The sequence below is a fragment of the Tenrec ecaudatus genome, chromosome 14 (genome assembly GCF_050624435.1).
Source record: "Tenrec ecaudatus isolate mTenEca1 chromosome 14, mTenEca1.hap1, whole genome shotgun sequence".
NCBI classification, from domain to species: Eukaryota; Metazoa; Chordata; class Mammalia; order Afrosoricida; family Tenrecidae; genus Tenrec; species Tenrec ecaudatus.
The window spans coordinates 85167475-85178568 of NC_134543.1; the positions used below are offsets into that span (position 1 = coordinate 85167475).

The 11094-nt window shown below is 43.2% G+C and overlaps 1 pseudogene; it reads left to right on the forward strand.

Moving 5' to 3' along the window:
• Positions 1–8013: 8013 nt before the first annotated feature.
• Positions 8014–9025, forward strand: LOC142426122 (glyceraldehyde-3-phosphate dehydrogenase pseudogene; annotated as a pseudogene).
• Positions 9026–11094: the final 2069 nt, after the last annotated feature.

Sequence of the window (11094 nt, forward strand, 5' to 3'; positions counted from 1 at the left end):
AGGGTAGACTAACTGTAGCCGTGGGAGTGAAATCAAAAAGACAGGTCAACCTTCATTTTTATCTGTTGCAGTTAAGATCAAGAATATCATACCTTTTTATTATATTTGGAAGAACCCAAATAATATCAGTTTCCTCTACCAAAAGCAGACGTTTGTTTATAGAGTAAAAAGTGATCTTCTCCTTCCCACACACAACCTCTCCCTCCCAGTCTTGGTGGCGACTGCACTGGGGCCAATCACTATTAACCATTAGGACATATGATTTCAGATTTTATCTCTGTCATTAGAGATGTAAATATAAATATATACAAATACACAACTGATTTATTTTAATTGGCTTTTACATGTGTAGGAAGGATCGTGACAAAATAGAACTAGCTGTGTGACTTGGATTTCTTATTTAACCATCTTTCTATTTCGAGGACTTCTTATAAATATATGAGGGGGTATTAAAAAAAAGAAAAAAGCTCTGTTTGGCAAAGCTTTCCCAGTACACATTTTTCCCACTAGGCGAGCATCAAGCAACTTGATCTGAGTTAGCGCACCCAATGGCATCGCCTGGGAAGGTTCTCTCTGGTCACAGTGAATTTTTTCATAAAAGCAGTTTCAGACGAACATCATTTTTGTGGTTGCTGATTCAAGAGAACAGCGTGCAGCTGTGAAATTGTATTACCTGCTTGAGAAAGATCCTTCAGAAGCTGTTGTGATGCTGAACACAGCTTACAAGGACAGCGCTATAGGAAAAACCCAAGTGTATGAATGGTTTTCTCATTTTAAAAGAGGTGAAATGTTGATTGATGATAACCCTCATTCTGGATATCTGTCAACTTCCTGAATGGATGAAAATGTCAACTCATAGTGCATTTGGGGTTTGTTCCACCAGGTCAGACTCAATCAAGTTTTCTATTTAGAGGTTCTGAAAAGAATGTGTAACAGTGTGTGACACAAACGGCCTGATTTGTGGCAGAGGGGGGACTGGTTTTGCCACCACGACAATGCACCTGCTCACAGAGCCATCTCAGTGTGCCATTTTTGGCACAAAAATAACCTCGGCATACCTCTCTTGCCCCACACACTTTACTCACCTGACCTCACTCCCTGCGACTTCTTTTTATTTCGGCAAATGAAGAGGGACATGCAAGGACAGTGATTCGGTATCATAGAAGAGGTGAAGAACGAAACGAGGGAGGTGCTGTCAGCCATCCAAACAGATGAGTCTGAAAAATGTTTCCAAGAATGAAATAGAAGATTTGACAAATATATTAGGTATAATGGAGAATACTTTGAAGGTGATACGGTTGTTTTATTTAAAATGTTTAATGTATAGCTTTGAATATATATGTTCTGGAGTTTATTTGGTACCCCTTGTAAATAAATCTACCTACCTCATTGCTTTTGCTGTTGTTGTTGTTGTTGCTGTTGTTGTTGTTGTTGTTGTTGTTGTTAGGTGCCATTGAGTCAGATCCAACCCACAGCAACGCTATGAACAGAATGAGCCCCTGTCTCATCCTGTGCCGTCCTTGCAATTGTTCTTACCCTCGAGCCCATTGTTGCAGCCACTGTGTCAGTCCATCTCATTGAGAGCCTGCCTCTACTCTCGCCTACTGAGCACAGAGTCCTTCTCCAGGGACTAGTCTCTCCTGACCACATGTGCAAAGTGCGTGGGATGAAGTCTCATCTTGGCTTCAAAGGAGCATTCTGCTTGGGCTTCTTCCAAGACAGATGTGTTTATTGCTTGGGTTGTCCATGGTACTTTCAATCTTCTTCACTAGCACCTACTTCCAATGCATGGATTTTTCTTCGGTTTTCCATTTTCAGTGTCCAACTTCCCCGTGCATATGAAACAATTGAAAATACCATGGCTTGGGCCAGGCACACATCAGTCCTCAAAATGACATGCTTGCTCTTCCACGCCACAGAGACCCTGTGCAGCACAGCCACCCAATGCAATGCTTCCTTTGATTTCTTCACAGCTGCTTCCGTGAGGGTTGACTGTGGACAACTTCAATCTTTTCTTCGCTCATCATGCTCAGTTCCTGGAAAAGGGTATCATGCTTGGGAAAGTGGAGGAGCATGAAAAAAGAAGAAGACCTTCGACACGATGGATTGAGCCGGTAGCTGCAACAAGGGACTCACACCTAGGAAGGATTGTGGAGGTGCCAAAGGAATAGTTAGTGTTTTGTAGGGAGCTGCGTGTCTCCCCACCCTGGATTTTAGCCATGAATTCACTCTCACCAATACAAACTGCCCTGAGGTTTTACTGCCCTTTATTCCTTTCCCGCCAGAGGGTGGCTGCCTTGACCCTTGCTAGGATTGGTGCTCTTTCACTAGCAGCTGCTATGCTCATTGGTCAATACATGTCTGATGGCATCTTCCCCCAGGCTCACCAGGAATGCTTCATTAGCATACTTACCTGTTTGATCAGTTGCCCGCCATTCCTTCCTTGTTTGGAGATGCACGACTATTGGCTACCTCAGCTGTACCTTATTTTACATGTGACGTAATGGTGCCAGCCCCTTGCTGGCTATTTAAACCTCTGCTCTCAGCTCAATAAATGAGGCTTGATCAGATTCCTGTCTTGCCTCCATCTCTCTGCGCCTCATTCCCAGTCCCTCTTTGAGGTCCATGTTGTTGATGTCCCGCTGGTCGGGACAGTGTTTCCTCCTGTTGTACCTAAGGTTTCTATGAGTCAGAACTCATTCGACAATGCCTAACAACAACAACAACCTTTATTGGTCGAGTCCTGAGGATGTTTGCTTTCTTTACATTGAGTCACCATCTACACTGAAGGCTGCAGTCCTTGATCTTCATGAGCAAGTACTTCAGTCCTCCTCATCTTCAGCAAGCAAGGGTGTGTCATCTGCATATTGCAGGTTGTTACTAAGTCTGCCTCAAATACTGATGCCAAATTATTTTTCCTTCATGAGTTTTACTCAGCTATTATTAGTATATCATACAACTCAATAGTTCAATCATATTAAGAAAGGTTGTGCAATCGGCTCCACAATCACCTTCCGGACATTTTTCTCTTCTTGTATCCATAGGTGTTGGCTCCCCATTTCCCCCACCGTCCCCTTCTGTGCCCCAGGTAATTATTATTCCAATTATATTGTCTTCATAAAGCCACCCATCCTGACTTCTTTATACAGGAAAACATACAAAACAAGGATAAAGAACTACAACAACAAAAAAAAAACCAGGAACAATGATCACATAAAACAGAGAAAGACCACTGAGTTAGTTTATTGTGCCAACCTGACTGATAAACACATGTGGGGTTACTTGAAGGGCAGAGGGATAAATGGCTCTCTGAGCCTCACCTTTCTAGGTCTCTGGTCTCTTGCTTTGTGATGGTCGCACCAGGGTGCACCTGCCTTAGCAGTTCCCTGCTTCGGCTAGCGAGGCTCGCTTCCTGCAAGACATCCCGGAGGAGAAGCTACATGGACCTACCCTGATGCAGCCCTGGGTGCTGGAGCGGCTGTGTGGAGACCCCTGCCAGCATCGAGATGCTTACACATTCACTGATTCGGCTTTCCTCCTGCAGTCAGCATCATTGCATCTGTTTTGTGAGATGGAGGAGGACTTTGTGGATTGGTGTTGGACATATGGGTTAATGGGTTAATGTTGGACTTATGGGCTTGAGCAGCACTGGGTTGGGATGTTTTCTTGATGTGCACTTACCCTTTCTATAAAACTCTCTCTTATACAGAAGTTTCTGTGGATTTGTTTCTCTAAAGTACCCAGACTGATACAAACACAATCTAAGAAAAAGCAGAGCACATTAAATTTTTAGAATACATTGAAGGGAGGTCCAAAGGGAAGTCGAATGACAAAGTGCTACATTCCAGTCTAGGTTCAGCTGGGAAGAAGTATTGCTCTTTGTCTGATTAATTAAGGTTGTTCATATTCCTAGTCTATGTACAGTGGGGATTTACCAGACACTCAATCCATGTTCTTACTCACTGCCATCGAGTCTATACTGACTCATCGTGACCCTGTAGGGCAGGGTAGGACTGCTGTTGTGAGTTTCTGAGACTGGACCTGTTTATGGGAGTAGAAAGCCTGGTCTTTCTCCCTCAGAGATATTGGTGGTTTCGACCTGCTGGTCTTGCAGTTAGTAATCCAATGTATAACCACTATACCACCAGGGTTCATCAATGTAGGTAGGATCGATTTGGGGTCTCCAAATAGATTTTGGCTTCAATTATCATCCATACCTTTTCACAAACTGGGTGTTTAAAATTTATGAAGTTGGTAAACAAGCGGCCATCTAGCTCTTTTTAAAAAATCATCTTATTAGGGGCTCATACAACTCCTTTCATGATCCATACATACATCAATTGTGTAAAGCACATTTGTACATTCGTTGCCCTTATCATTCTCAAAACATTTGCTCTCCACCCAAACCCCTGGCATCAGGTCCTCATTTTTCCCCTCCCTCCCCATTCCACCCTCCCTCATTAACCCTTGATAATTTATATACTATTATCTTGTCATATCTTGCTCTGTCCCACGTCTCCCTTCCCCCACTTTTCTGTTATATGTCCCCCAGGGAGGAGGTCACATGTAGATCCTTGAAATCGGTTCCCCCTTTCCAACCCACCCTTCCTATGCCCTCCTAGTATCGCCACTCTCACCACTGGTCCTGAGGGGATCATCTGCCCTGGCTTCCCTGTGTTTCCAGTTCCCATCTGTACCAGTGTACATCCTCTGGTCTAGTCGGATTTACAAGGTAGGATTCGGATCATGACAGTGGGAGGGGGGTTGGAGGAAGCATTTAGGAATTAGAGGAAAGTTGTATTTTTCATCGTTGCTACACTGCACCCTGACTGGCTTGTCTCCTCCCCATGACCCTTCTGTAAGGGAATGCCCAGTGGCGGCCATGTATCTCAGAAGCAATAAAGCGCACATTGAAGAAGCACACCAGACTATGTGATCATGAAGTGTTGAAGGGATAAGGCATCAGGCATCCAAAGAACAAAAAATCATATCATTGTGAATGAGGGGGAGTGCAGATTGGGGGATCCAAAACCCATCTGTAGGCCACTGGACATCCCCCTTACAGAAGGGTCATGGGGAGGAGACAAGCCAGTCAGGGTGCAGTGTAGCAACAATGAAACATACAACTTTCCTCTAGTTCTTAGATGCTTCCTCCTCCTGCTGCCCCATTATCATGATCCCATTTCTACCCTACTAATTCGGCTAGACCAGTGGATGTATACTGGTACAGATGGGAATTGGAAATAGGGATTCCAGGACAGATGATCCCTTCAGGACTAGTGGTGAGTGTGGCAATACTGGGAGGGTAGAGAGAGGTGAGGTAGAAAGGGGGAACCGATTACAAAGATCTACATATACCTCTTCCCTGGGGGACGGACAACAGAAAAGTGGATGAAGAGAGAGGTCGGACAATGTAAGATAAGACAAAATAACAATAATTTATAAATTATCAAGGGTTCATGAGGGAGGGGGGAGCAGAAAGGGAGGGAGAAAAATGAGGAGCTCATACCAAGGGCTTAAAAGAAAGCAAATGTTTGAGAATGATGAGGGCAACAAATGTACAAGTGTGCCTGACACAATGGATGTGTGTATAGATTGTGATAAGAATTGTACAAGCCCCCAATAAAACATTTTTTTAATTTATGAAGTCAAATTATTTTAACTGTTTTGTTGGCACATAATCCATATTTTATAAAATGTAATAGTTCAATCATATCAAGAAGAGTTGTAAAACCATTATCACAATCGATTTTAAAACATTTTATTCTCTTTTACACTCATTGTGATTAGCTCCCTATTTCCCCCCAACCGCCTGCTATAACCCTCAAGAAACCATTAATCTGGTTACTGTCTCTATAGATTAATCTGCCCTGGATTTCATATATGGAAAAACATTAAACACACAGACACACAAAACTAACAACAAACTAAAACAGAGTGAAAAAAATCTCAACTGGAAAGAAAGGAGAGAACAGTAAAAACTAGAAAAACTGTAAAATGAGTCAAAAAGGATCAAATGATAAGGCGTTACGTTTTAGCCTAACTATATCTGTAGCAATCCACTCTCCACTGCCCTCTGCATGCTAACCAGGCTCTTTACATCCTGGTCTATGTTCAGAGGGGATCCACCTGAGGCTTAGTCCACTTTTTTTTTTTTAAACTGAACCAACTTTTAATGGATCAAAGGAAGATCACATAAGACATTACATTTTAGCCTAACTCTGTCTACCATAATCGACTTTACAATGCTGTCTAACAACAATGCTATTGACATCCCTTGTTTATGGCCAGAGGGGAGTCACCAGAGCCTTACTCTATGTGTGGACCCCAAAATGAATTTGGCCTTCTACTCTCATCCATAGCCTTCTGCCAACCAGGTGCTCATATTTTAAGCTCTAATACCATCCCCTCTTTTAGATTTGGATTAAATTATTTACAATCCTGGCATCACACCAGCTAGTGTGCTTCTTCCATGTGGGCTTAGTTGACATCTAAGCTAGATGACTGCTTCTTTGAAGGCAAAATCCCAGACTCTGTTCTTTCTGATAGCTGGGCACCATCTAGTTTGTTTATCTCATTTTGCTGTAGTGCCATCTCTTCAAGCATCTCTTCATGAAGGCGTGTACCAAGCAGGGCCATGTTGTAAGAACTAATTGTTTTAAAATTGGGACTGGGATTAAGTATGAACCCCACATCCATTTATTTATCTATTGTTAATATATGCCTCTGGTTCACTTTAAAGATACCTTTGCCATTTTATATTGGAAAATGTTATCAGTCATCTCCCTGGAGCATAAGGTCATTCTGTTGATAATGTCCTTAAGTTAGCCCAGGGTAATACATTGAAAACAGAGATTAAACAAGTGTAGGCTGGCTGCAAATTGCAATACATGGATTTTTGCGAATTCTTAATAAAACATAATACTGCCAAAATTTAGTTTGGCTTAATGTAATTTTGTTTCATCCAGATACATTACTTTCATGTGTATTATCTTATTGGATTTGCATCTTTTTTCTTCTAAAGAAAATAACATCCAAGGCAATAAATCTTTATGAGTGCTAGTAGCCTCATTTTCCTCCCAAGAGTCATCTGGTGGGTTTGAACCACAGGCCTTGCAGTTAGCAGTTCAGTGCTTAATATAAAGTAGTTCCTAATATTCAACCAAAATATCATGTTGTTTTTAATATTTGATTAATTTCTTCTCAGAACAGAACTAAGATATTAAATCCACAAGCAATATTCAGTGATATTTCCTCTTTTTCTTTCTCTTCCTTCTTTGGTCCACCCTGCCCCAACAAACATAAATATGTATTTATTTAAAACAGTTGCTGCTCAAGTCCAGAGGTCTTTTTTTGCAGATGCCTGTTCTGAATATCTTCAATGTTGATATTACTTCTGGGTGCACTACTCTCCTATATTAGATGATTGTATTCCCAAGTATTTTAATAACCTTTTGTCCTTCCGTTTAGATTTTTCATCTAACCATATTGGTTGTGGATCATAATAAATGATGAATAACATTGTGAAGAATGGGAATTCCAGAGCACTTAATTCTCCTCATGCAAAATCTGTACATAGATCAGGAGCAGCTGTTTGAAAAGAATAATCCAGAATGCTCTGTATCAGAATTCTATCCTCTCACCACACTCATCCCGAGCACGTAACCTGAGAAGCTAGACTCAGAATGGCATCAGAATCGGAGGAAGATTCATTAATAACCCTGCGTGCTGAAGGTCAAGAAGATTTGAAGCACTTTCTGATGATTAAACGCAGCAACCTTCAGATACCTCAACACAAAGAAAACAAAATTCTCACAACTGCACCAATGAGCAACATCACCAGAAACTGCGAAAATAGATTGACATTGCCAAGCATTCAATTTGAAACCCATTTAATAGCCATAATTAAAACCCAGTCAAAAAATTTAAAAAATGGGCTCTCTACTGCTCCTCGTGCGACAGACAGCTGCTTCTCCCGTTCTCGTGCAGTCCCAGCCACGTCCCGGAGACACAATGGTGAAGGTCAGAGTAAACGGATTCGGCCGAATTGGGCGCCTGGTCACCAGGGCTGCTTTCCAGTCTGGCAGAGAGGATGTTGTTGCCATCAATGACCCCTTCATTGATCTGCACTACATGGTCTACATGCTCCAGTCTGATTCCACCCACGGCAAGTTGAATGACACTGTCAGGGCTGAGGGTGGGAAGCTTATCGTCAATGGGAAGGCCATCTCTATCTTCCAGGAGTGAGATCCGCCAACATCAAGTGGGGTGAGGCCAGTGCCGAGTATGTCGTGGAGTCCACTGGTGTCTTCACCACCATGGAGAAGGCTGGGGCTCACCTGAGGGGCGGGGCCAAAAGGGTGATCATCTCTGCCCCTTCTGCGGATGCCCCATGTTTGTGATGAGTGTGAACCACGAGAAGTACGACAACTCCCTCAAGATTGTCAGCAATGCCTCCTGCACCACCAACTGCTTAGCCCCCTGGCCAAAGTCGTCCAGGACCATTTTGGCATCATGGAAGGACTCATGACCACAGTCCACGCCATCACTGCCACCCAGAAGACCGGGGACGGCCCCTCTGGGAAACTGGCCTGATGGCCATGGGGCTGCCCAGAACATCATCCCTCCATCTACTGGCGCAGCCAAGGCTGTGCGCAGGTTATCCCGGAGCTGAATGGGAAACTGACTGGCATGACCTTCCGTGTCCCCACCCCCAATGTGTCCGTCGTGGATCTCACCTGCCGTTTAGAGAAAGCAGCCAAATACAGTGACATCAAGAAGGTGGTGAAGCAGGCGTCCGATGGTCCCCTAAAGAGCATCCTGGGCTACACCCAGGACCAGGTTGTCTCCTGTGACTTCAACAGTGACACCCACTCTTCCACCTTTGATGCTGGGGCTGGCATTGCCCTCAACGACCACTTTGTCAAGCTCATTTCCTGGTATGACAATGAATTTGGCTACAGCAACAGGGTGGTGGAGCTCATGGTCCACATGGCCTCCAAGGAGTGAGAGCCCCCTGGACCAGCAGCCCCAGCAACAGCACTGGAGGAAGAGAGACCCTCAGCTTCTGGGGAGTCTTTGCCCCCAATTCAATCCCCCAACATACTGAGAAAATTCCATCCAGACCTCCTGAGGGAAGGGGAGGGGCTTAGAGAGCCCAACCTTGTCGTGCACCATCAATAAAGTACATTATACCCAACAACAAAATAAGAGAAATAAAAAAAAAATAAGAGAAATAAAAAGATGTGTTTACACTGGGCAAATCTGCTGTAAAAGACCTCTTTAAAGTGTCTGACTCAAGCTATGGTATTTTCAATTGCTTCATATGCAAACGAAAGTTGGGCCTGGAATAAGGAAAACTGAAGAACCGGTGCATTCAAATTATTTTTGAAGAATATTGACTCTACCATGAACTGCCAGAAGAACCAACAAATCTGTCTTGGAAAAAGTAACGCCAGAATGCTCCTTAGAAGAGAGAATGGCACATGTTATCAGAAGGGGCCAGCCTTCGGAGGAGATGGTGCTTGGCAAATAGGAGGGGCAGTGACAAAGGGGAAGAGCTTCATTGCATTGGATTAGCACCGCGGCTGTAGCAGTGCGCTCCAGCAGAGTAAGGATAAGGATAGGAGAATGTATCAAGGAGGGTTTCAGTCTGCTTGTGCAGAGGATTTCTGTGATTCCCTCCCACTAACAACAGCCATGATAGAAACATGGACCGCTTCCCATCTCTAACGGTGTTAGCATTAGCAGGGGCGGATTACTCAGTAAACAAGATAAGCAAAGGTTTACTTGTGCTTACTTACCTCACTCCAGATTAGTAAACCCAAACCTGTGCTTATCTTGTTTACTGCACACGCTGTTCCTGTCAGGGTCTCTAAATTTGAAAAGAGGCTTTGATTCTGTAGGAAGATGCTGGGGGGTGGGGGGTGGGAGAGAAACAGATGTCAGCCATATAGAGAGGCAGAAACTGATTTGGTGATAAAATGTGAAATTGTTTAGCCACAGATTAGTAACTAAGTACAAATAAGCTCATGTTTACCTTACCTATTGGCTCAGAAGCCCCTGAACTACCTACCTCTGAACTGTCCAAATGCGCCTTATGTAGCCGTTTTGTGTTGCAAATAAAGCCTAAGAGCTGTTACTTTGTGTCTGTTGCCCAAGTTCAATTCATTTACTTTTGAAAAACACTGGTATTGTTTCCCTTCGCTTCCCGGAGCTCTTTGTCATTATGAATCCTTTTCTCAACCCAAGTAGGTATTCAGCTTTCCTGCTATTATCCCGTATTTTCCTATTTCCTACAAAGGAAAGTTGGCCCCCTAACGAGGCCACAAGGCTCTTAATAAAAAGCAGACCAGGGCTCAAATCATGTAAAACATAAAGCTAGTAGGAATAAATATAAATAATTTTTAAGTGAGCTCTTGCAGTGAAAAGGTTCTCTCTCTTTTAATCTCAAACCATTATTAGTATTATCAACAAAGAACTTTATAATTATTTTTATTTTTGGATTCTGATGTTCCAACATGTGCAATCCAGTAGAACATTTGATTTTTGGAGAAAGAGACTCATGTCCTGTAAGAAAAGTAACCTCGGAATTAGTGTGATGGGACTCTGCTCGCTCCCTCACCAATGGCTAAGAGAGTGTGCTTTTGTGCCACAAAGTCATAAGGTCCTGTGGGAAGTACAGCTCTGGCTTTTTGATTTGGGGTCAGCTATTGAACTTGCCTTTTGTGAGCTTCACTTTCTGCATTGTGCCCGGGCAATAGTATTTGCCTTACAGCAACAACAGCCCCTCATTGCCATCCCAGTTGCTTCTGATTCATAGTGACCCTATAGGACAGGGTAGAATTGCGCCTGATTGTTTCCAAGATTATAACTCTTTTTGGGAGTAAAAAGCTTTGCCTTTCTCCTGAGGTTTTGAACTGGGGACCTTATGGTTAGCAGCCCAACAGGTAACCACTTGGGCTGCTAAAATGAGAAAATAGGTAGAATGGTATCTTATAGTTCCTGCCTGTCAAGTATGCCACGAAATAGTTAATATAATTGCAGCATCATTATCATCATGCTTGTAGTTATATATGAGAAAGTAATTTAACA